The sequence below is a fragment of the Mobula birostris genome, chromosome X (genome assembly GCF_030028105.1).
Source record: "Mobula birostris isolate sMobBir1 chromosome X, sMobBir1.hap1, whole genome shotgun sequence".
Lineage (NCBI taxonomy): Eukaryota > Metazoa > Chordata > Chondrichthyes > Myliobatiformes > Myliobatidae > Mobula > Mobula birostris.
Window position 1 is genome coordinate 65525164 of NC_092402.1, and position 23556 is coordinate 65548719.

At 45.4% G+C, this 23556-nt stretch overlaps 1 long non-coding RNA gene across 1 annotated transcript in view; it reads left to right on the forward strand.

Moving 5' to 3' along the window:
• Nucleotides 1-23269: 23269 nt before the first annotated feature.
• LOC140191741 (uncharacterized) overlaps nt 23270-23556 on the forward strand; it is a 52422-nt gene continuing 52135 nt past the window's right edge. Inside the window, exon 1 of the long non-coding RNA XR_011883902.1 lies at nt 23270-23417. This is a non-coding gene — a long non-coding RNA (uncharacterized lncRNA). The remainder of the gene's footprint in view (nt 23418-23556) is intronic.

Genomic DNA, 23556 nt, shown 5'->3' on the forward strand with positions numbered 1-23556 from the left:
TCAGAATAAGGAAAAATCACTTGCGGGCCGGATAAGCATAGTATTCCAATATTTGCTCGCGAACTAGATCTGGCCCGCGGGCCATAGGTCGCCTACCCCTGCCTTAGAAGATAGTGATCATAATATGATAGTGAAACCCTGCTGGTTTCCATGGCTGCATACGTCTAGGGAAGATACTCTCTGGTCCCGTCAAACCCATGAGATTGAGATGACTCTCCTACCCCAAATCCCGGTTTGTGTGGATACTGTGTAATTTGCTACCCTGTTACAACTCAGCGCAAAGAAACAACAGACAGCGCACTGCATACGATTAAAGGAATTATATTTATGAATCTTAACTTAACTTAAGGGTTAGTAAAGTAAAGAAAGAGAAAAACAAAAGGGGCTCATTATAACTAAACAGTCAAATGTGCACAAGTTGGAGCTCAACCCTTCCCACAATTCATATTCACTGATCCTCAGTCAATCTCGCCGCCTGGCTCCAATGAATCACAGCCCCCCCACCAGGTCAAATCCTATGACCGGTTCTCTCCAGCGTCTTCTCTCTTCATCTCCCACCGAACAAAAAAACCTAAGACCAACCTTCCTAATTGGATAGCACATATTCCTCAGCATCCCTTATCTTCAACAATAACCCAAACAGGCTGAAAGCAGAACAGACTGCTCTTACAGAACTGCTAAAAATGTGAACCAGGGTGTTACAATAGAATTCATCCTGCAATTTAGAAGGAGAATCTAAAGTCAGATATATCAGTATTACAGTGGAGCAAACAGGATTACAGAGACAGGAGAGAGGAGCTGGCCAAAGTTGATTGGAAGGTGATACTAACAGAACAGCATTGCCTGGAGTTTCTGGGAGTAATTCAGAAGGCACAGGATAGATACATCCCTAAGATGAAGAAGTGTTCTAAAGAGTGAATGAGGCAACCATGACAAGGGAAATCAAAGACAGCATAAAAGCAAAAGAGGAAGCACTTAATATAGCAAAAATTAGTGGGAGATTAGAGGATTCAGAAGCTTTTGAAAATCAGCAGATGGCAACCAAAAAGCCATAAGGAGAGAAAAGATGAAATATGAAGGTAAGGTAGCCAATAATATAAAAAAGAATACACCAAAAGTTTTTTTCAGATACATAAAGAGTAAAAGGGAGGGGAGAGTGGATATCGAAGCACTGGTAAATGATGCTAGAGAGGTAGTAATGTGGGACAGAGAAATAGCGGACAAACGTAATAAGTATTTTGCATTGGTCTTAACTGTTTTAGACATGAGCAGTATGCCAGAAATTCAAGCGTGTCAGGGAGCAGGTGTGAGTGTAGTTGCTATTACTAAGGAGAAGGTTGTTTGGAAACTGAAAGATCTGAAGGTAGATAAGTCACCTGGACTAGATGGTTCTGAAAGAGGTAGCAGAAGAAATTATGGAGGTATTTGTATTGATTTTTCAAGAATTACTAGATTCTGGAATGGTTCTGGAGGACTGGAAAATTGCAAATAACACTCCACTCTTTAATACAAGAGAGGCATAAGGAAGGAAATTATAGTCCATTTAGCCTGACTTCCGTGGTTCAAAAGATGTTGGATTCCATTATTAAGGATGAGGTTTTGGGATACTTGGAGGCACATGATAAAATAAGCTAAAGTCAGCATGGGTTCCTTGAGGGAAAATCTTGCCTGACAAACCTGCTGGAATTCTTTGAGGAAATAACAGGCAGGAGAGACAAAGGAGAGTCAGTGGATGTTGTTTACTTGGATTTTTAGAAGGTCTTTGACAAGGTGCTACATATGAGGCTGCTTAACAAGATAAGAGCCCATGGTATTACAGGAAAGATACAGCATGAGTAGAAGTTTGGCTAACCGGCAGGAGGCAAAGAGCAGAAATAAAGGGGGCCTTTTCTGGTTGGCTTCCAATGATTAGTGGTGTTCCATAGAGGTTGGTATTGGCACCGCGTCTTTTTATGTTTTCTGTCAATAATTTGGGTGAAGGGATTGATGGCTTTGTGGCCAAGTTTGTGGACGATGTGAAGATAGGTGGAAGAGCAGGGAATGTTGAGGAAGCAGAGAGTCTGTGAAGGACTTAGATGGATTGGGAGAATGGGCAAAGAAATGGCAGATGGAATCTAGTGTAGGGAAACATATGGTCATGCACTTTGGTAGAAGGAATAAAGACATAGACTAATTTCTTTTTTTTTAAATTTTATTTTTATTTGGATAAGGAATTCACAAATATCATGTACTTTTTTCACACATATAACCTTTTCCATTTTTTTATATGTATAAAACTATAGTTATTTATACATTCTTAAGTACACATTGAGATGATATAAAAGGAAATTAGACACTCTTATAGATAATTATGTACTGTGGTAATTCTAATCTATTAAGCTAAGTAATGGAATTAGTTGTTAAGAAAAATGGTAATAATAGTTTCCATATAACACTTCTGGACCATTTCCACAGGTCCAAAATGTTGTATATAAGCCTATGTATCAACCATTGTAGGTGTTTATATCCTAATTTGTTCATGCTTGCTCCTGCCCGCAGACATAATTATCCAATCCCTATGTACTTATTTACTTAATTTTTTCATTTTTTTATCCCTTTCCCAAATCTTTCCCTTTACTTGTGTTAATTCTCTATTTTCCAAAAGAAAACAAAAAAAACAAACATTTAGACTAGGGGTGCTTACGTTAGCAATATTACTGTGTTGATGAGAAGAGCAGTATAAATCATTAGGAGAGTCATCTAAAGTCTGCTCGCATTGGGGTTATATATTCAATCCATTTATTCCAAATTTGATAAAATTTTTCTTTTTGAATTCTCAGGGAGTGAGTCAACTTTTCCATTTTAAATATTTCCAAGATAATTTCATGCCAATCGACATAGACTAATTTCTAAATGGGTTGAAAATTCAAAAATCAGAGATGCAAAGAGACTTGGAAGTCCTCATGCTGGATTCCCTAAATGTTAAGTACATGTTGAGTCTATGGTAAGGAAGGCAAATACAATGTTAGCATTTATTTTAAGAGGACTAGAATATAAAAGCAAGGTTGTAATGCTGAGGTTTTATAAGGCACTGGTCACACTGTACTTAGAGTATTGTGAGCAGTTTTGGGTTCATTATCTAAGAAAAATTTTGCTGGCATTGGAGAGGGTGCAGGGGACATTCATGAGAATGATTCCAGGCTCTGCGCCTTTACTCGCTGGAGTTTAGAAGAATGAAGGGGACCTCATTGAAACCTATTCAATATTGAAAGGCCTAGATAGAATGAATATAGAGAGAATGTTTCCTATTATTGGGAGTGTAGGGCCAGAGGGCACAGCCTCACAATAGAGGGACATCCATTTGGGACAGAGATGAGGAGGATTTTTTTTTTAGCCAGAGTGTAGTGAATCTGTGGAATTCATTGCCACAGATAGCTGTGGAGGCCAATTCACTGGGTATATTTAAAGCTTAGGTTGAGAGGTTCTTGATTACTCAGGACATCAAAGGTTACAGGAAGAAGGCAGGAGAATGCGATTTGGAGAGATAATGGATCAGCCTTGATGAAATGGTGGAGCAGCCTTCACGGACTTATGTGTCAATTCTCTTACTTTGTTCCTCTGTTAGATTCTGCCTGCTCCTCTCCCAATAGCACAGTACCATTCTTTACTCCTCAGTCAATATTCCCTGTCATTTTAATGCTTTTCAGCAGTGCAATTCTCTGCTGGACTCTGGCCAGAAACACATTTAACATATAATATTTGCCAGATGTGATTCAAAGCCAAGCTGTAAATGCATTAAAGGTGGCATTCAAGTGCTGGCGCCATATCACTGCCATCACTGGTGGACAACCAGACATTGTAATCTATTTTTTTTTCAGGGAGTCTATGGAGGTAGTGTGCCATTAGCTGTGTTGGTGAAATGCAAGGACCCTGCAGTGAGCAGTCAGGAGTGAGACCTGTTTCATGGATAGTTTAGGCTGAAAGCTTTATGAAATTACTAAGTCCAATTATAGGCCGAAAACCAAAGGACCCAGTTAGGCTGGATTTGTGATTTTTGCTGAATGATTTCAGTTGAGCAAAGAATGAGTACCCAGAATGACAGATGTCAACAGTGCAAAGGGCCTTTAGTGGTTGTGCACTGCGAACAAATGACATCCAAGTATATATTTGAAAGGCTAGGTTTAAAGTCCAGTGAGAGGCCATTTAAGATTTATGAAAACTTGCCTTAATTCACCCTTTCCAGCCCCAATTAGAGAAGAGATGGATGACAGAGCAAAAAAATTCTATACAGTGCAACAAAAAAATCACTTATTAGAGGTGATGCAAACCATTATTTCCAAAGATCAAAGAGCAGAACCTGCTAAAAATGCAGTGCAGCCTCTGAAAGAGAATGACAGGCATCAGTTTTAAGATAAGCCGTGTTGTTCATTAAGAGAGGATGTAATTGAGAGTTACTGTAAGCATCTTGTAAAGCTGCACACAGTGATATATAGGTCAGATACACCTGGATGAGATTCATATTTCTCCATTAATACCTCTCTTCTAAAATACTAGTACATTTACTTGAAATGCACTGCATTTGAGTTCTGACTATATCTCTCACTTTCTTGCATAGATCAGTAACTTTAGTAACTGGATTTCAGTAACTTCAGATGATGTACTGTATAAGAGCACCTCTGTGTACCATAACATCAGTTATACCTTTTTAATCACCTATCTGAAATAGTGCTATAGGATCATTAGCACACACCCAAGACAGCAGGCAGTGCTTTGATTTTGTATCTATCTAAAAGGCATAGTTGTTGGCAGAATCAAACGTGGTGACGAATCAGTATATAGGAGGGAGATGAAAATCTGGCTGAATGGTGCCACAACAGCAATGTCAGCAAGACCAAGGAGCTGATTATTGAGCTCAGGAGGAGGGAATCGGAGGTCCATGAACTGCTCCTCATTGGAGGATCAGAGGTAGAGAGGGTCAGCAACATTAAATTTTTCAGCATTATCATTTCAGAGGATCTGCCCTGAGTCCAGTTTGCAAGTGCCATTACAAAGAAAGCATGGCAGTGCCTCTATTTTCTTTAGAAGTGTGAGAAGATTTGGCATGATATCTAAAACTTTGATAAATGTCTATAGATGCACAGTGGAGAGTATATTGAATTGTTGTATCACAGTCTGGTATGGAAATATCAATGCCCCTGAATGGAAAAGCTTATAAAAAGTAGTGGATACAGCCCACAGTCCATCATGGGCAAAGGCCTCCCCACCAATGAGCACATCCACAATGTGTGCTGTCACAGGAAAGCAGCATCCATCACAAAGGACCCCCACCATCCAGGCCTTCCTCTCTTCTCTCTGCTGCCATCAGGAAGGAGGTACAGGAGCCTCAGGACCCGCTCTACCTGATTCAGGAACAGTTACTACCCATAACAATCAAGCTCTTGAACCAGATAACTTCACTTAACTTCACTCACCCCAACACTAAACTGTTCCCACAGCTAATGGACTTACTTTCAAGGACTCTTCATCTCATGTGCTTTATTACTTATTTATTATTATTATTATGTTGTTTTTTTCCCTTTTTACATTTGCACAGTTTGTTATCTTTTGCACATTGGTCGTCGGTCTTGTGTGCAGCTTTTAATTGATTCTATTGTGTTTCTTTAAATTTACTGTGTATGCCCACAAGAAAATGAATCTCAGTATTGTACATGGTGACATATATGTACTTTCATAATAGATATACTTTGAACTTTGAACCTTGACATAGTTCAGTTTTCACTCCAGATTGCTCTGGAGTCTCAAACTATTTTTTTGTAGTCGAGTCTCAGGAATGGGGCTTGAACCACAACTTTCTAACTGAAACCCAGGAATGAGACCCACTGAACTGCACCCAACACAGGTCCTTCACTTCCCATTTGATACTGACCCACACAATTACTCTTTTACTGTTATAGTGTAGCGGTGTGCTACACACAGCGCTAGAATAACCACACGGAGTCGGTGAGTTAGAGTTGCGATGAAAGAGATTTATTCAAACTTCGCGGCCCGCTTTAAAGCCTTCCCGTTCCCGCCCTCCCTGGGCGGGACTACTGTGGGGAATGCATATTCCCAGACCCTTTCCGTGCGCAGGATTTTCCCCCTGCTGGTGAAGATGGCCTGGCGCCCTTTTTGGGACCGGCCTCTCTGCCTGCGCGCGCTGTTGTGAGCCGGTTCGTGTGTGCCAGAAAGTGGGTCGCCACATAACCCCCCCCCCAGAACCAGTGATACCTCCCCCAATGTCCACAGTCTGGATCGGCCTCTGTTTGGGAGGTCTGCCCCTGCGCCGCAGTGCCTGAGCCTGGACTGGCTGTGCCAAGTCCACGTGGGCCGGTTTGAGTCGGTCCACCGTGAAAACTTCCTCTCTCCCCCCAATGTCCAGCATGAACGTGGACCCGTTGTTCCTGATCACCTTAAACGGCCCCTCGTAGGGCCGCTGTAGCGGTGCCCGGTGTCCGCCCCGTCGTACAAAAAGAAACTTACAGTTCTGCAGGTCTTTGGGTACGCAGGTCGGGCTCTGTCCATGCTGTGAAGTGGGGATGGGGGCCAGGTTACCGAGCCTCTCCCGTAGTCTGTCCTGGACTGCTGCGGGTTCTTCCTCTTGCCCTCTTGGGGCTGGTATGAACTCTCCTGGGACGACCAGGGGTGCGCCGTACACCAACTCGGCCGACGAGGTGTGCAGATCCTCTTTGGGCGCCGTGCGGATTCTGAGCAGGACCCAGGGAAGTTCGTCCACCCAGTTAGACCCCTCCAGGCGGGCCATGAGAGCTGACTTCAGGTGACGGTGGAAACGCTCCACTAGTCCGTTCGACTGTGGGTGGTAGGCAGTTGTGTGGTGTAGCTGCGATCCTAAAAGGCTGGCCATAGCCGACCACAGGCTGGAGGTGAACTGGGCTCCCCTGTCGGAGGTAATGTGGGCCGGTACCCCGAAGCGGGCTACCCAGGTTGCGATCAGTGCTCGGGCGCAGGATTCGGAAGTGAGTGGGACTGCCTCTGGCCATCTGGTGAACCGGTCTATCATAGTTAGGAGGTACCGCGCTCCTCGTGACACTGGCAGGGGCCCCACGATATCCACATGAATGTGGTCGAACCTCCGGTGGATGGGTTCGAACTGCTGCAGCGGAGCCTTGGTGTGTCGCTGCACCTTGGCCGTTTGGCACTGCATGCACGTTTTGGCCCATTCACTGACCTGTTTACGAAGCCCATGCCACACGAATCTGTTGGAGACCAGCCGGACGGTTGTCCTGATGGAGGGGTGCGCTAAGTTGTAAATGGACTCGAAAACCCACCGGCGCCAGGCTGCTGGGACGACGGGGGGGGGGGGGTTGGCCAGTAGCTACGTCACATAGTAGGGTCCTCTCACTTGGGCCTACGGGGAGGTCTTGGAGCTGCAAACCGGAGACTGCAGTCCTGTAACTGGGGATCTCAGTGTCGGCCTGCTGTGCCTCTGCCAGCGCTGCATAGTCCACCCCCTGGGACAGGGCCTGTATGGTAGGTCTGGATAGTGCGTCCGCCACGGCGTTGTCCTTTCCCGAGACATGCCGGATGTCCGTTGTGTACTCGGAGATGTAGGACAGATGTCGCTGCTGGCGGGACGACCAGGGGTCGGACACCTTAGTGATCGCAAAGGTAAGCGGTTTGTGGTCTGTGAACGTGGTGAAGAGCCTACCTTCTAAAAAGTACCTGAAATGTCGGATTGCCAGGTATAGTGCCAATAGCTCCCGGTCGAAAGCACTGTATTTGAGTTCGGGTGGTCGTAGGTGTTTGCTGAAGAACGCCAGGGGTCGCCAGCGACCCCCGATGAGTTGTTCCAGCACGCCACCAACTGCTGTGTTGGATGCGTCCACCATGAGGGCAGTAGGAATATCCGTTCTGGGGTGCACTAGCATCGCGGCGTTTGCTAAGGCTTCTTTGGTTTTAACGAAAGCGGTTGCAGCCTCTTCGTCCCAGGTAATGTCCTTGCCCTTACCCGACATCAGGGTGAACAGGGGGCGCATGGTTCGGGCTGCTGAGGGGAGGAAACGGTGGTAAAAATTCACCATACCCACAAATTCCTGCAAGCCTCTGATTGTGTTGGGTCGGGGGAAGTGGCGGACCGCGTCTACCTTGGCGGGCAGCGGGGTTGCCCCATCTTTAGTAATCCTGTGGCCCAGGAAGTCGATGGTGTTGAGTCCAAACTGGCATTTGGCTGGATTGATTGTAAGGCCAAATTCACTCAGGCAGGAGTAGAGCTGGCGGAGGTGGGACAGATGCTCTTGACGGCTACTGCTGGCTATGAGGATGTCGTCCAAATAGATGAATGCAAAGTCCAGGTCGCGTCCCACCACGTCCATTAGCCGCTGGAAAGTCTGTGCGGCATTCTTTAGACCAAACGGCATTCGGAGGAATTCGAAAAGTCCGAACGGGGTGATAAGTGCTGTTTTGGGGATGTCGTCCGGATGTACAGGGACTTGATGGTATCCCCGGACGAGGTCTACCTTGGAAAAGATCCTTGCGCCATGTAGGTTTGCTGCGAAGTCTTGAATGTGCAGCACAGGGTAGCGGTCTGGCGTTGTAGCCTCGTTCAGTCTGCGGTAGTCACCGCATGGTCTCCAGCCCCCCGTTGCCTTGGGCACCATGTGAAGGGGGGAGGCCCATGGGCTGTCGGACCGTCGTATGATCCCTAATTCCTCCATCTTCTTGAACTCCTCCTTCGCCAGTCGGAGCTTGTCCGGGGGAAGCCTTCGAGCACGGGCGTGGAGGGGTGGTCCTGGGTCGGGATGTGGTGCTGTGCTCCGTGTCTGGGCATGGCTGCCGTGAACTGCGGTGTCAGTACTGATGGGAAATCCGCCAGAACCCTGGTGAATTCATCGTCGGACAGCGTGATGGAGTCCAGGTGTGGGGCTGGCAACTGTGCTTCACCCAGGGAGAACATTTGAAAAGTCTTGGCGTAGACTAATCGCTTCCCTTGCAGGTCGACCAGCAGGCTGTGGGCTCGTAGAAAACCTGCCCCCAGCAGTGGTTGGGCCACGGTGGCCAGTGTGAAGTCCCACGTGAATGGGCTGGAGCTGAACTGTAGCCACACCGTGCGGGTGCCGTAGGTTCGTATTGTGCTGCCATTTGCGGCCCTCAGGGTGGGTCCCGGTTCTCTGTTGCGGGTGTCGTAACTCGTTGGAGGTAAGACGCTGATCTCCGCTCCAGTGTCAACCAAAAAGCGGCGTCCCGACTGCTTGTCCCAGACGTACAGGAGGCTGTCCTGATGGCCAGCCGCCGTAGCCATCAGCGGCGGCTGGCCCTGGTGTTTCCCGGGAATTTGCAGGGTGGTCTGCAGCGGCGGGCCTCTGTGCCCCACCGCTGGTGGTAGAAACACCATTGTTCGTTGGGCTCCTCACTCCCGTCGCCGGGTTTTGTAGGCTCTGCTGCCAGGCCTGGTCTGGTCTGTCGTTGGGCACGCGGCTTGGTGATCTGTGCGACAGATGCCCCTCTCTCTTTCCTGGCGTTCCACAGCACATCTGCTCGGGCCGCCACCTCCCGGGGGTTGCTGAAATCTGCGTCGGACAGCAGCAGGCATATTTTTTTTAAAATTTTAACAAAATTCTTTATTACAAATGTCGGTGCTATACAATATTTACAAACCCAGTGAATAACACATTTACTACACTACAAACAGACAATACATGTTAAACCAATATATTGCCATCCTCGTCAATGATGGCATTTACACCCCGCGGAGCCCAACGGTCCCGGAACATCTCGACGGTCGCCGTGGACTGCGCGTATTCCTTTTCAATGTTCACCCGGGCTCGAACATACCCCCTAAACATAGCCAGGCAGTCCGCCCGGGGAGAACCTCCTGCCACCCTTGTCCAGGAGCCACGGATTGCAATTTTCGCCAGCCCCAGGAGCAAGTTGACAAGGACATCCTCATCCCTCTGTGCCCCCCTCCTTACTGGATGACCATATATGAATAGGGTGGGACTGAAATGCAACCAGAAGGCGAGAAGCAGCCCAGCAGCAGGCATATGTCCTCGGGCAGTTGCTCTAGGAACGCCTGCTCAAACATAAGGCAGGGTTTGTGTCCTTCAGCCAGGGCCCGCATCTCGTTCATTAATGCTGACGGCGGACTGTCTCCCAAACCATCCAGGTGCATTAAGCGTCGTGCTCGTTCGCACCGTGAGAGTCCAAAAGTCCTTATGAGCAGGGCTTTGAATGCTGTGTATTTGCCGTCCTCCGGGGGCGACTGTATAAACTCCTCAACTTGTGCAGCAGTCTCCTGGTCGAGTGAGCTCAGCATGTAGTAGTAGCGAGTGGACTCCGAGGTTATCTGCCGAATGTGGAATTGTGCTTCTGCTTGTTCGAACCATAATTGGGGTCGCAGCGTCCAGAAGCTTGGCAGTTGTAACGAAACTGCGTGAACAGATGCAGCGTCGGTCATCTCTGGTCCAAATATCGTTTGGGCCGTCGAGGTCACCAATTGTAGCGGTGTGCTACACACAGCGCTAGAATAACCACATGGAGTCGGTGAGTTAGAGTTGCGATGAAAGAGATTTATTCAAACTTCGCAGCCTGCTTTAAAGCCTTCCCGTTCCCGCCCTCCCTGGGCGGGACTACTGTGGGGAATGCATATTCCCAGACCCTTTCCGTGCGCAGGATTTTCCTCCTGCTGGTGAAGATGGCCTGGCGCCCTTTTTGGGGCCGGCCCTCTGCCTGCGTGCGCTGCTGTGAGCCGGTTCGTGTGTGCCAGAAAGTGGGTCGCCACAATAGCTCAGATGTTCAGCAGTCCAATGTAAATTGTGTCTCAGGGTTGGTGTACCTACATATAATTGACTTTCGGTGGTGCTGCTGAGTTTGGCTGGTGCAACAGCGCCACCAGTTGATATTCATCCTGTCTGTAATGTGCAGACTATTATAAACTGAGTTCAGTATTACTTTCAAAACTAACAATTTCGACAGATGCAAGAACAAACTACCAGCAGTATTCCACTTTTCATCAATCCTTGTTCCTTTTCTCTGAAAGGCAGCTGGACCATCCAGTATTCACTCCATGATAACTTCTTAGGCAGATCCTCAGGATGGAGGGTGACCTGCTTTCTTTCGAGTAATATGGGTTCTGAGTTCTGTGATGAGGTCAGTGTGGGACCATAGACTCTTGCCACAAATGGGGCAGAAGGTGGTTGATGGGGCAGGGAGGTGGATAGTCTATGAGGTGGTGTACTACTTCTGCCCTTACACAGTGCTTCTGTGTGTTCTTGATCCATGAACTCAAGTTTCTCAATACCACTTTGAATGCTCCTCCATTTTGAACGGTTATAGGCCAGAGGTTGTTGAAGTCAGCATGGATCAACACCCAGAATGACGATATTCTAGCCATTAGTGAGATTTAATTGCAGGAGGGGTAGGACTGACAACTCAATATTCCAGGGTTCCATTGTTTTAGACGCGACAGAGCAGGAGGGATTGAAGGGGAAGGGGTGGTGTTACTAGTCAGGGAAAATGTCATGGCAGTGCTCCATCAGGATAGACTGGAGAACTTGTTTGGTGAGGCGTTATGGGTGGAACTGAGTAATAAGACGAGTATGACCACGTTAATAGGACATATTACAGACTACCCAACAGTCTGAGGGTGTTAGAGGAACAAATTTATAAAGAGATCGCAGACTGTTGCAAGAAACATACGGTTGTTACAGTAGGTGATTTTAACTTTCCACATATTGACTGGGAATTCCATACTGTAAGAGAACTCGGTGGGATAGAGTTTGTTAAATGTGTTCAGGGAAGTTTCCTTAATCAGTGCATAGAATTCCCAACAAGAGAGCGTGTGATACTGGATCTGCAATTAGGGAATGAGACGGGGCAGATGTCAGAAGTATGTGTAGGGGTACACTTTGAACCTTGTGGCCACAATACCATTAGTTACAAAGTAAGCATGCAAAAAGAAAGTTCTGGTCCGTGGGTTGAGATTCTAAATTGGAGAAAGGCTAATTTTGATGGACACAGAAATGATCTGGTAAGTGTGGATTGGGACAGGTTGGTTTCTGGCAAAGGTGTACGTCAAAAGTGGGAAGTTTTCAAAAGTGAAGTTTTGAGAGTACGAAGCTTGTATGTGCCTGTCAGAATAAAAGTTAAAGATAACAGCTTTAGGGAACCTTGGTTTACAAGAGATATTGAGACCTGGTTAAGAGCACAAAAGGAGGTGCATAGTGGGTATAGGCACACAGGAACAAATGAAATGCTTATGGAGTATAAGAAATACAAGAGAACACTTCAGAAAGAAATCAGGAGGGCTAAAAGAAGGCATGACGTTGCTCTAGCAGACAAGGTGAAGGAGAATCCTAAGGGATTTTACAGATATGTTAAGGGCAAAGGGATTGTAAGGGACAAAATTGGTCCAATGGAAGATCAGAGTGGTAATCCATGTGTGGAGCCAAAGGAGATGGGGGAGATCTTAAAACAGTTTTCTGCATCTGTATTTACTCAGGAGATGGGCAGAGAGTCTATAGAATTAAGGCAAAGAGGCATCAACTTCATGAACTCGATACAAATTACAGAGGATGAGGTGTTTGCTGTCTTGAGGCAAATTAGGGTAGATAAGGATATGATAATTAGGGTACACAAATTAGGGTTGGAAAGTGTATGGTCATGCACTTTGGTGGAAGAAATAAACAAGTAGACTATTATTTAGATGGGGAGAGAATTCAAAATGCAGAGATGCAAAGGGACTTGGGAGTTCTTGTGCAAGATACCCTGAAGGATAACCTCCAGGTTGAGTCGGTTGTGAAGAAGGCGAATGCAATGTTGGCATTCATTTCTAGAGGTATAGAATATAAGAGCAGGGATGTGATGTTGAGGCTCTATAAGGCACTCATGAGACCACACCTGGAGTATTGTGTGCAGTTTTGGGTTCCTTATTTTAGAAAGGATATACTGACATTGGAGAGGGTTCAGAGAAGAGTCACGAGAATGAATCCAGGAATGAAAGGGTTACCGTATGAGGAACGTCTGGCAGCTCTTGGGCTGTATTCCCTGGAGTTCAGGAGAATGAGGGGGTATCTCATAGAAACATTCCGAATGTTAAAAGGCCTGAACAGATTAGATATGGCAAAGTAATTTCCTATGGTAGGGGATTCTAGGATAAGCGGGCACGAATTCAGGATTGAAGGACGTCCCTTTAGAACTGAGGTGCGGAGAAATTACTTTAATCAGAGGGTGACAAATCTGTAGAATTTGTTGCCACGAGCGGCTGTGGAGGCCAAGTCATTGGGTGCATTAAAGGCAGAGATAGATACGTTCTTGATTAGCCAGGGCATCAAAGGGTATGGGGAGAAGGCAGGGGAGTGGGGATGACTGGAAGAATTGGATCAGCCCATGATTGAATGGCGGAGCAGACTCAATGGGCTGATTGGCCTACTACTGCTCCTATATCTTATGGTCTTATAAATCCCCAGGACCTGACAAGGTGTTTGCTTGGACCCTACAGGAGGCAAGTGCTTGAGTCCCTAGCGGAGATATTTAAATCATCCTTAGCGACAGGTGAGGTACTGGAGGATTGGAGGAGAGCTAATTTTGTTCCACTGTTTAAGAAAGGCTCTAAAAATAAACCAGGAAATTATAGGCCAGTGAGCCTGACATTAGTAGTGGGAAAGTTATTGAAAGGTATTTTAAAGGACCAGATAGGTGAGTATTTGGATAGACATGTATTGATTAAGGAGAGTTAGCATGGCTTCATGCCTGGTAGGTTGTGTTCAACCAATCTTATAGGATTTTTTGAGGAAGTTACCAGGAAAGTTGATGAAGGCAAGGTAGTGGATGTTGTCTCCATGGACTTTAGTAAGGCTTTTGACAAGATCCTGCATGGGAGGTTGGCCAAGAAGGTTCACTAGCTTGGCATTCTAGATGAGGTAGTAAATTGGATTAGACATTGGCTTTGTGGGAGAAGCCAGAGAGTGATAGTAGGTGGTTGCCTCTCTGACTGGAGGCCTGTGAAAAGTGGAGAGCCACAGGGATTGGTGCGGCATCTATTGTCGTTTGTCATCTATATCAATGTGTTTATCTGGATGATAATCCAGTGGTGCACTACAGGAGCACCACCAACATGATATTTGTTCTCAGGCAGCTCCAAGAGAAATGTAGGGGACAGGACAAGGGATTGTACGTGACGTTTGTCGACTTTACTGAAGCGTTCGACACTGTAAGCAGGGAAGGTCCGTGGCAAATCATGGAACGACTGGAATGTCCCCCAAAGTTCCTCAGCATGGTCATCCAGTTACATGAGGATCAGCGTGGCCAAGTTAGACACAACAACGACCTCTCAGAACCCTTCCCAACAGGCAACAGAGTAAAGCAAGGCTGCGTCCTCGCGCCGACTCTCTTCACCATCTTCTTCAGCATGATGCTTGAAAGGGCCACAGAAGACCTTGATGATGAGGACGGTGTCTACATCCGATACCACACCGATGGCAGCCTGTTCAACCTGAGGCAATTACAATCCCACACCAAGACATTGGAGTAACTCATCCGAGAGCTACTCTTCCCAGACGATAACGCAAAATACTCTGGAGATGCTGGGGTCAAAGCAACACGCACAACACACTGGAGGAACTCAGCAGGTCGAGCCTGACCTGCTGAATTCCTCCAGCGTGTTGTGCGTGTTGCTCCGCGGACAATGCTGCCCTTGTTGCCCACTGCAGCGTATAACATCCTGCTTCACAGAGGCTGCCGCGCTCTTCGGACTGGAAGTCAGCTTGAAGAAGACATAAGTTCTCCATCAGCCCATACCTCAGGAAGATTACCACCTTCCCCGCTTCACCATCGGTGAGGTAGAGCTGAAGGCAGTCCACCAGTTCAGCTACCTGGGGTGCACCATCTCGTCAGATGCCAAGATCGACAAAGAGACTAACAACAGACTGGCAAAGGCAAACAGCGCATTCGGCAGGCTGTACAAAAGAGTCTGGAACACCAAACATTTGAAGAAAGGCACAAAGATCAGCGTGTACAGAGCCGTTGTACTGACCACCCTCCTGTACGGCTCCGAGTCGTGGGTCACCTACGGTCACCACTTACGACTCCTTGAGCGTTTCCACCAGTGCTGCCCCTGCACCATCCTCAACATCCACTGGAGTGACTTCGTCACCAACATCGAAGTCCTCGAACAGACGGAAGTCACCAGCATCGAGGCCACGCTGTTGAAGACGCAGCTGTGCTGGGCAGGGCACATCTCCAGAATGGAGGATCATCGCCTGCCCAAGATTGTGCTGTATGGCAAACTCTCCACTGGCCAACGTGACAGAGGGGCACCAAAGAAGAGGTGCAAGGACTCTCTGAAGAAATCCCTTGGTGCCTGTCACATTGACCATCACCAGTGGTCTAATCTAGCCTCCGATCATGAGGTCTGGCGACACACCATTCACCAGTCTGTCTCCTCTTTCGAGAACGCACGCAGGGCTGGCATTGAGGACAAAAGGGAAGGAGGAAGAACCGTGACACAACAGCACCAAACCCAGAACAGAATTTCCCTTGCAGCCGCTGTGGTCAGGCCTGCCTGTCCCGTATTGGCCTCGTCAACCACCAGTGAGCCTGCAGAAGACGTGGGCAGCCCCCTTCCTAAATCTTCGTTCGTGAAGCCAAGCCATAATGATGAATCTGGTTAACTGGATCAGCAGATTTGTGGCTGACACCACATTTGGGGGTGTAGTGGACAGCAAAGAAAGCTATCATGGCTTGCAGCGGAATCTGGACCAGCTGGAAAAATGGGCTGAAAAATGGCAGATGGAATTTAATGCAGACAAGTGCAAGGTGTTGTGCTTTGGTAGGGCCAGTCAGGGTAGGTCTTACACAGTGAGAAAAGTTTAAGGGGTACATGAGGGGAAACTTTTTCACTCAGAGGGTGCTAAGAGTGTGGGACGAGATACAGTGGAAGTGGTGTATTTGAGCTCACTTCCAATGTTTAAGATAAGTATGGATAGTTTCATGGATGGTAGGAGTATGGAGGGCTATGGTCTGGGTGAAGGTCGATGGTAGTAGGCAGTTTAAATGGCTTGGCATGCATAGATGGGCTAAAAGGCCTGTTCCTATGCTATACTTCTCTATGACTCTAAGTGACACAGTTCTAAAAGGGGTGCAGTAACCCAGGGGTTTATATTCAGATGTCTTTGTGGGTGGGAAAACAAGTTCATAAGACTATTTAAAAAAAACCTGACAGAGTTTTCTTAGAGACATGGAGGATCTCCATAAGTATGTAAAGGAAAAGTATGTAAAGCTTCGGAAGTCAGGATCAAATGAAGTTCATGAGGAATATAAAGGAGCGAGAAAAGAACTGAAGAAGGGAATTAGGAAGGCCAGGAGGGGCATGCAAAGTCCTTGGCAAGTAGGATTAAAGAGAATCCCAGGGCATTCTACTGTATATAGACATCGAGAGCGAGAGAATAACCAGGGAGCATTCAAGGATAAAGAGGGGAACGTTTACTTGGATGCAGAGAATGTGTGTGAGGTACTTAATGAGTACTTCGCTTCAGGTTTTACCAAGGAAAAGGATACGGAGGACCAGGAGATCAGCGTTGAGTGCATAAATATGTTAGGGCGTTTAGAGGTCAAGGAAGAGGAAACGTTGGGCCTCCTAATGAGTATTAAGGTGGACAAGTCCCCAGAGCCTGATGAGATTTACCCCGGGTTATTGAAAGAGGCAAGAGACAAGGTTGCTGGGCCTTTGACCACAACCTTCATGTCTTGTCTAGCCACAGGCAAGGTCCCAGAGGACTGGCAACTGGTTAATTGTACATCTATTTAAGAAGGGGAAAAGGGAAAGTTCTGGGAACTGCTGATCTGTGAGTCTCATGTCAGTTGTAGGGAAATTGCTGGAGAAAATTTTTAGGGATAGGATATATGAGCATTTGGAATCCTGTGGCCTAATTAGGGAGAGCCAGCATGGCTTTGTGCATGGCAGGTCATGCCTTACAAACTTGACTGAGTTTCTTGACAAGGTGACGAGAGAGATTGATGAGGATAGGGCAGTGGATACTGTCTACGTGGATTTTAGTAAGGCGTTTGACAAAGTCCCTCATGGGAAGCTAAACCAGAAGATTAAGATGCATGGGGTCCATGGCAAATTGGCTGTTTGGATTCAGAACTGGCTTTAGCATAGAAGGTAGAAGGTAGTGGTTGAAGGGACTTTTTCATCCTGGAGTCTGTAATTAGTGGAGTTCTGCTGGGATATGTGTTGGGACCTCTGCTGTTTGTGATGTATGTAAATAACCTGGGTGAAAATGTAAGTGGATGGGTTAGTAAATTTGCAGATGATACCAAGATTGGTGGAGTTGTGGATAGTGTAGAAGACTGGCAAAGAATACAGCGTGATATGGATCAGTTGTAGATATGGGCTCAGAAATAGCAGATGGAGTTCAACCCTAATAAATGTGAGGTGTTGCACCCCAGTAGGACAAACGCAAGGAGACAGTACACTGTCAAGATTCTTAAGTGTTGCTGAGCAGAGAGGTCTTGGGATCCAAGTTCATAGCTCCTTGAAAGTTGCTGCACAGGTTGATAAGAAGGCTTATGGAATGCTTGCTTTTATTAGTGGAGCCATTGAGTTCAAAAAGTCAAGAGGTTATGTTGCAACTTTATAAAACTCTGGTTAGTCCACATCTGGAGTATTGCATACGTTCTGGTCACCCCACTATAGGAAGGATGTTGAGGCTTTGGAGATGGTTTACCAGGATACTGCCTGGTTTAGCGGGCATATGCTATAACAATAGGCTGGATAAACTTTTGTCGTTTTCTCTGGTACACTGGAGGATAAGGGGAGATCTGATGAGAGGAATAGATAGTGTGAACAGAGAGTATCTGTTTCCCTGGGTTGAAATGTCTAATACCAGAGGCATACATTGAAGGTGAGAGGGGGTAGGTTTGAGGGGAATGTGAGGAGTAAGTTTTTTACTCAAGAGAGTTGTGGATGCCTGGAATGTTGGTAAAGGCAAATATATTAGAGCCTTTTATGAGGCGCTTGGATAGGCTCATGGATGTAAGGAAGATGGAAGGATATGGTCATGGTGTAGGTAGTAAAGATTGGCGTTTGGGTGATTTTGATTTGCTTTCTAGCTTGTTAGGCACAACATTGTGGGCCAAATGGCCTGCTCCTGTGCTGTACTGTTCTATGTTTTATGTTCTAAGTGATGAAGTACTCATGCAGTTCTGGTCTCCTTACTTGAGGAAGGACATACTGGCTTTGCAGGTGGTGCAGAGGAGGTTTACGATGTTGATTTGGAGATGAAGGGGTCAATCTATGAGGAGAGATTGAGTCACCTGGGACTATACTCATTGGAATTCAGAAGGATGACGGGGGATCTGCCAGAAACATAAAATTATGAAAAGAATAGATTAAAAAAAAGAGGCAGGAAAGTTGCGTCCACTGGTGTGCGAGATGAGAACTAGGGAACACAGGCTCAAGATTTGCGGGAATAGATTTAGGACGGAGATTTGCGGGAATAGATTTAGGACAGAGATGAAGAGAAACTGCTTTTCCCAGAGAGTAGTGAGTGGTGGAATTCCTTGTCCAAGATAGCATAGAGGATATCTCATTGCATATATTTAATGTGTTCAATGAGGTCAGTGTGGGACCGTAAACTTTGCCATAGATGGGGCAGGAGGTGGATGATGTGGTGGGCAGGTGTATAGTTTATGAGGTAATGCACTTTTTTTATAAATATATTTAATTTGGGGTTATCCAAGATGGATCTAGTGAATCACAGCAACATGTTGTGGGATGCTTCCAAAACTTCTAAATATACTTCTTCTGAGTTACTTCACTGCAATCTGCAGCCTGTATAAATTCCCTTCAAGCAATGTACTTTTGAACCATCTTAACGAACTAGGGATTTCACAACCTTCTGAAAGACTCAACGGACTTAACTCTCAAGCATGCAGGTACAACACTTTTAAGTGGATGAAGGTACATCGCCACGGCCGCAAGAGAGGGTGGGAGGGAAACTTTAAGCCAGAATGAAACACCGAAGAATAAAACTCCCTCTACCCAGCACCTTGTTAGCAAATGTATACAGCCAATGGAGAGCAAGACTGAGGATCTAAGGATAAGATTGTGTACTGGGTGGAAATGAGGAATTGCTGTGTTTTGTGTTTCACTAAGATATGGCTCACTCCAGGTATGCTGGATATGTCGGTATGATCCGAGACCTTTTCAATACACCGGATGGACTGGATTGCTGATTCAGAGAAGGCAAAAGTTTGGGTTTGTTTTTCATGATAAACTCATTGTAGTGCTCAGATGCAGAGGTCTTGTTCTCCCAACCTGGAACATCTGATGATTAAGTGCCGGCTGTTCTACTTAACAAGAGAGTTCTCTGTGATCCTGACAGGAGTTTACATACCACCAAAGGCAGATGTTAAACAAGCACTTGATGTATTGAATGCTGCGATTAGAAAACAAGAAATAGCCTACCCTGATGCCTTCCAAATCATTGTCAGGGACTTTAATCACGCTTGTTTGAAGAAACCAATGCCCATTTATCATCCACATATCACTTGCAGCGCCATGGGTCCCAGCATAATTCACTGTTACACTATGATTAGGAATGCCTGCCATTCTATGCCTAGACCGCATTTTGGGAAATCTGATCACTTGGCTGTCCTCCTCCTACCTGCATACAGGTAGAGGCTAAAGAGCAAGGCTCCAGAGATTAGGACAACAAAGAAGTGGTCAAAGGAGGCTGAGGCGCAGCTATGGGATTACTTTTAGTTGATAGACGGAGCTGTGTTCAAGGTTATCAGAGGATCTGAAAGAATACACCCCAGTTATCACAAACTTTATAGAAACAGTCGTAGATGAGTGTGTCCCCACAGAATCATTCAGAATCTTTCCTAACCAGAAGCCGTGGATGAACAATGAGATCCAGAATCTGCTGAGGGTCAGATCAGTGTCATTCAAGTCAAATACAAGAGGTCCAGGTACAATCTCCAGAAACCCATCTCACGTGCAAAGTGGCAATTAATGACCCCCATCGTCTAGGTTATGCCTTGTTCTCATTGCTCTCATCAGGTAGGAGATACAGAAGCCTGAAGACACACACTCGGCAATTCAGGAACAGCTTCTTCCCCTCTGCCATCCGATTCCTAAATGGACATTGAACCCATGAACACCACCTCACTACTTTTTAATTTAGAATTAGGCCATCTGGCCCATTGAGTCTGCTCCGTCATGGCTGAATGTACTGCTACCACAAGGACAACAAGTTTCACAACATATACCAGTGATTTTAGACCTGATTCTGATTCTGGACCAAACTTGAATCACTGAAGGATGCTCAACACCTGTGGCAGGGCTTGAATGCTATCACATCTTACAAAGTGAAAGCAAGTGACATAGGCGACAACAAAGCTTTGCTCCCAGATGAGCTCAATGCCTTTTATGCTCGCTTTGACTATCAAAACCTGGAGGCACCTCCACGAACTCCTACAGCTCCTGATGACCCTGTGATTTCAGTCTCTGAGGCCAATGTAAGAGCATCCTTCAGGAGGGTGAACCCATGGAAAGCATTTGGGCTAGACAGGGTACCTGGCCAAATACTGAAGATCTGTGCTGATCAAGTGACTGGAGTGTTCACCAATATCTTCAACCTCTCACTTCGGCAGTCTGAAGTGCTTCAAGTAGGTTTGACTATCCCCTTGAATGGAAAATCCTGCAAAAAGTAGTGAATTCTGCCCAGTCCATCATGGTGTCATGTGTAAAACCCCTCCCCACCTTTGTGCACATCTACACAGAGCACTGTTGCAGGGAAGCAGCTTCCATCATCAAGGACCCCCAACATCCAGGCCATCCTCTCTTCATGTTGCTGCCATCAGGAAAGAGGTACAGGAGTCTCAGGACTGCATCACCAGGTTCAGGAACAATTATTTACCCCTCAACCATCAGGCTCTTGAACCGAAGGGAATAACTTCACTCAACTTCATACACCCCAACACTGAACTGTTCCAACTGAAGTGGACTCACTTTCGGGGACCTTCATTTCATGTTCTTGATATTTATTGCTTATTTATTTTATTATTATTATTTCCTATTTTCTCTTTCTTTTTGGATTTGCAGTTTGTTGGGTTTTTTTTTGAAACATTGCCTGTTGTTCGCCCTGTTGGGTGTGATCTTTCATTGATTCCATTGTGTTACTTGTATTCCCTAAGATTGCCCACAAGAAAATGAATCTCAGGGTTGTATATGTTGACATATACGTACTTGGATAATTTGAACATTGATATGTTGAAAACAGAGCTAGCTACAGTAGATTTTTGCAGGGGATTTATGGGTAATGGTAGGTGAAGCTGAGTCCACGGCCAGATCAGCCATGATTTTATTGAATGGTGGAGCAGATTTTATGTTCAATGATTAGACCTCAGCTGGAGGATTGTGTCTAGTTCTGGACACCTAAAGCAGATGTCAAAGTCTTGAATTGCACCAGGACTATGTTTATTTAGAAACCGTTGTGAATCTAGATTTGTTCTTGGAATTGAGAAGATTAAGGATAGATTTAACTGAAATTTTAAAAATCATGTTCAGAGTAATTAAAAAGAAACAGCTTTCACTGATAAGAGGACAATAACTGGGGGCATGGGTTTAAGGTAATTGGTAAAAGAAAACCTGGGGAAATTTGGAGAATTTTAAAAATATACTCCAACCTGTTATGGTCCCACCTCAATACCTGAAATATTAGTGGAAGTAAAGTCAATCAAAATTTTTATATGCAAGTTATATGTTTAAAATGTGCATTTGTCTTATTTTAGGATCATGGCGACAGGGAGTGCAGCAACCTCAACAGTTTTTTGAAGAACATCAGGAACCTCTTTACCAAGCTCCAGCAAGCATCGATGTTGCAGTTAAGGAAAAGCATTTCAATTTGTGTGTTAAACGTTGATAAATTTTGACAAATGAACAAGGATTCTATTGGCAAAAAGAGAATCTCCAAAGATAAATCCTATGGTTTGGATTCAGTGATTGAAACAGGACAACATCTGCACATTGATTGGTTATAATGTTGAATGTCTGTCAATCATCTGGGGGGAAATTAAATGAGTCTACTGATGAATGTCATTATTGGAACGGATACCTTCTGGAATATGTATACTGGATAGCTTTCTACCATAGAAAAGGAAACAGCTGAGTCTTTTCCAACACATTCAATCACTGAATGTCAGCATCTACCAGCAAGAATCAGACTTCATCACAGATTCGCAGGAAGAGGACCAATCAGCAGGCATCTGGAGTTATGTAGTCTTTTACAAAAGAAAGCTGGTAAGTGCATGAAAGAATGATTTTGTGAGATCTTGTGCCCAAATTGGCTGTCACCGTTGTCAACCTAACAACAGTAACTATACTACAAAAGAGCTTAGTTAACTGCAAAAGACTTTGGGACAACCTCAGAGTCTGGTGCAGTATCACAACAGTGGGAGTTCTTCAAATTTTTTTCAGGCATAATCTTTCCATCAGGTGGGGCAACGTTTGTGGGTTTCTATCCTAGGGTTTAACAACATTCACTATTCAGTCAAATGATGCCTTTATCATTCAACATATTATTTGTTGATAGATTCTGCTTTGTGCCTCTTAGCACTCTTCTGTCAGAGGTTTCTTCAGTAAAATTTCTACTGCTTGTAATATCATGAGTTTTGAATGTATTGGAACTGAGTCCAGTTAAAAGGATCTTGCCCGTGGCCTGATTGAAAGCAGCTCCCATGATATGTTGAAATGGTGAACTTACTTTTCTATCTTGCTGTAGGATGTGATATTACAGACAGTGGGATGAAAACAGCTGAAATAAATTCTCCAAAGAACATCAGGAACCTGTTCAATGGAGCTCCATAAAGTCCTTGATGCCACAGTTGCTTGAAGAAATGTCAACATATACCCGTTCATGGCCATAAATGCTGGCATGTGAACTGAGTTAATTGAGAAACCAGATCTCCGGAAAGGAATCTGAAGTTTTGGATGCAATATTTGATACAGGGTGATATTGGTTGAGATGTTGAATACTTATGAATCGTCTGGGGGGAAAAGAGAAAGGGGCCACTGATGAATGCTTTTGGGAATATGTAACTTCGATGGTTATATAACATGGAGAACACCATATGGAAGGTTGCAGCACTGCTGATCTCTGAATCTTAACAGCCAACCACAGGATACAAATCTGATAATGAATTCCCATGCCAGTACTCGGGAGTAAAACAGGCTTTAGTGTCAACGGAGGAAAGGACTATTTCTTTGGGGGAAAAATCTGGTAAGTACTTTCAATGCAGGAGGTTCACACCCTGATGACGATCATTGTGAAACAGCAAGGAAAGCGATCTTGTACCCATGAAACTGCATTGCAGCAAAACTCAGGAAAATCTGACAGGGAGACAGAAGGTGAAGAAAATTTGGATGAGTAAAGGTTGAAGTGAGTGGTTCTCAGTGACAATTTCTTGCTCTATTTCCTGGCATTAAGGAGAATTACCTGCCTCAAATGTAAAAGTTTTGTACTGATTACCTTTCACAGCTGTTCATTGTGTTAGGAACAGAATTCTAATCTGCACAAG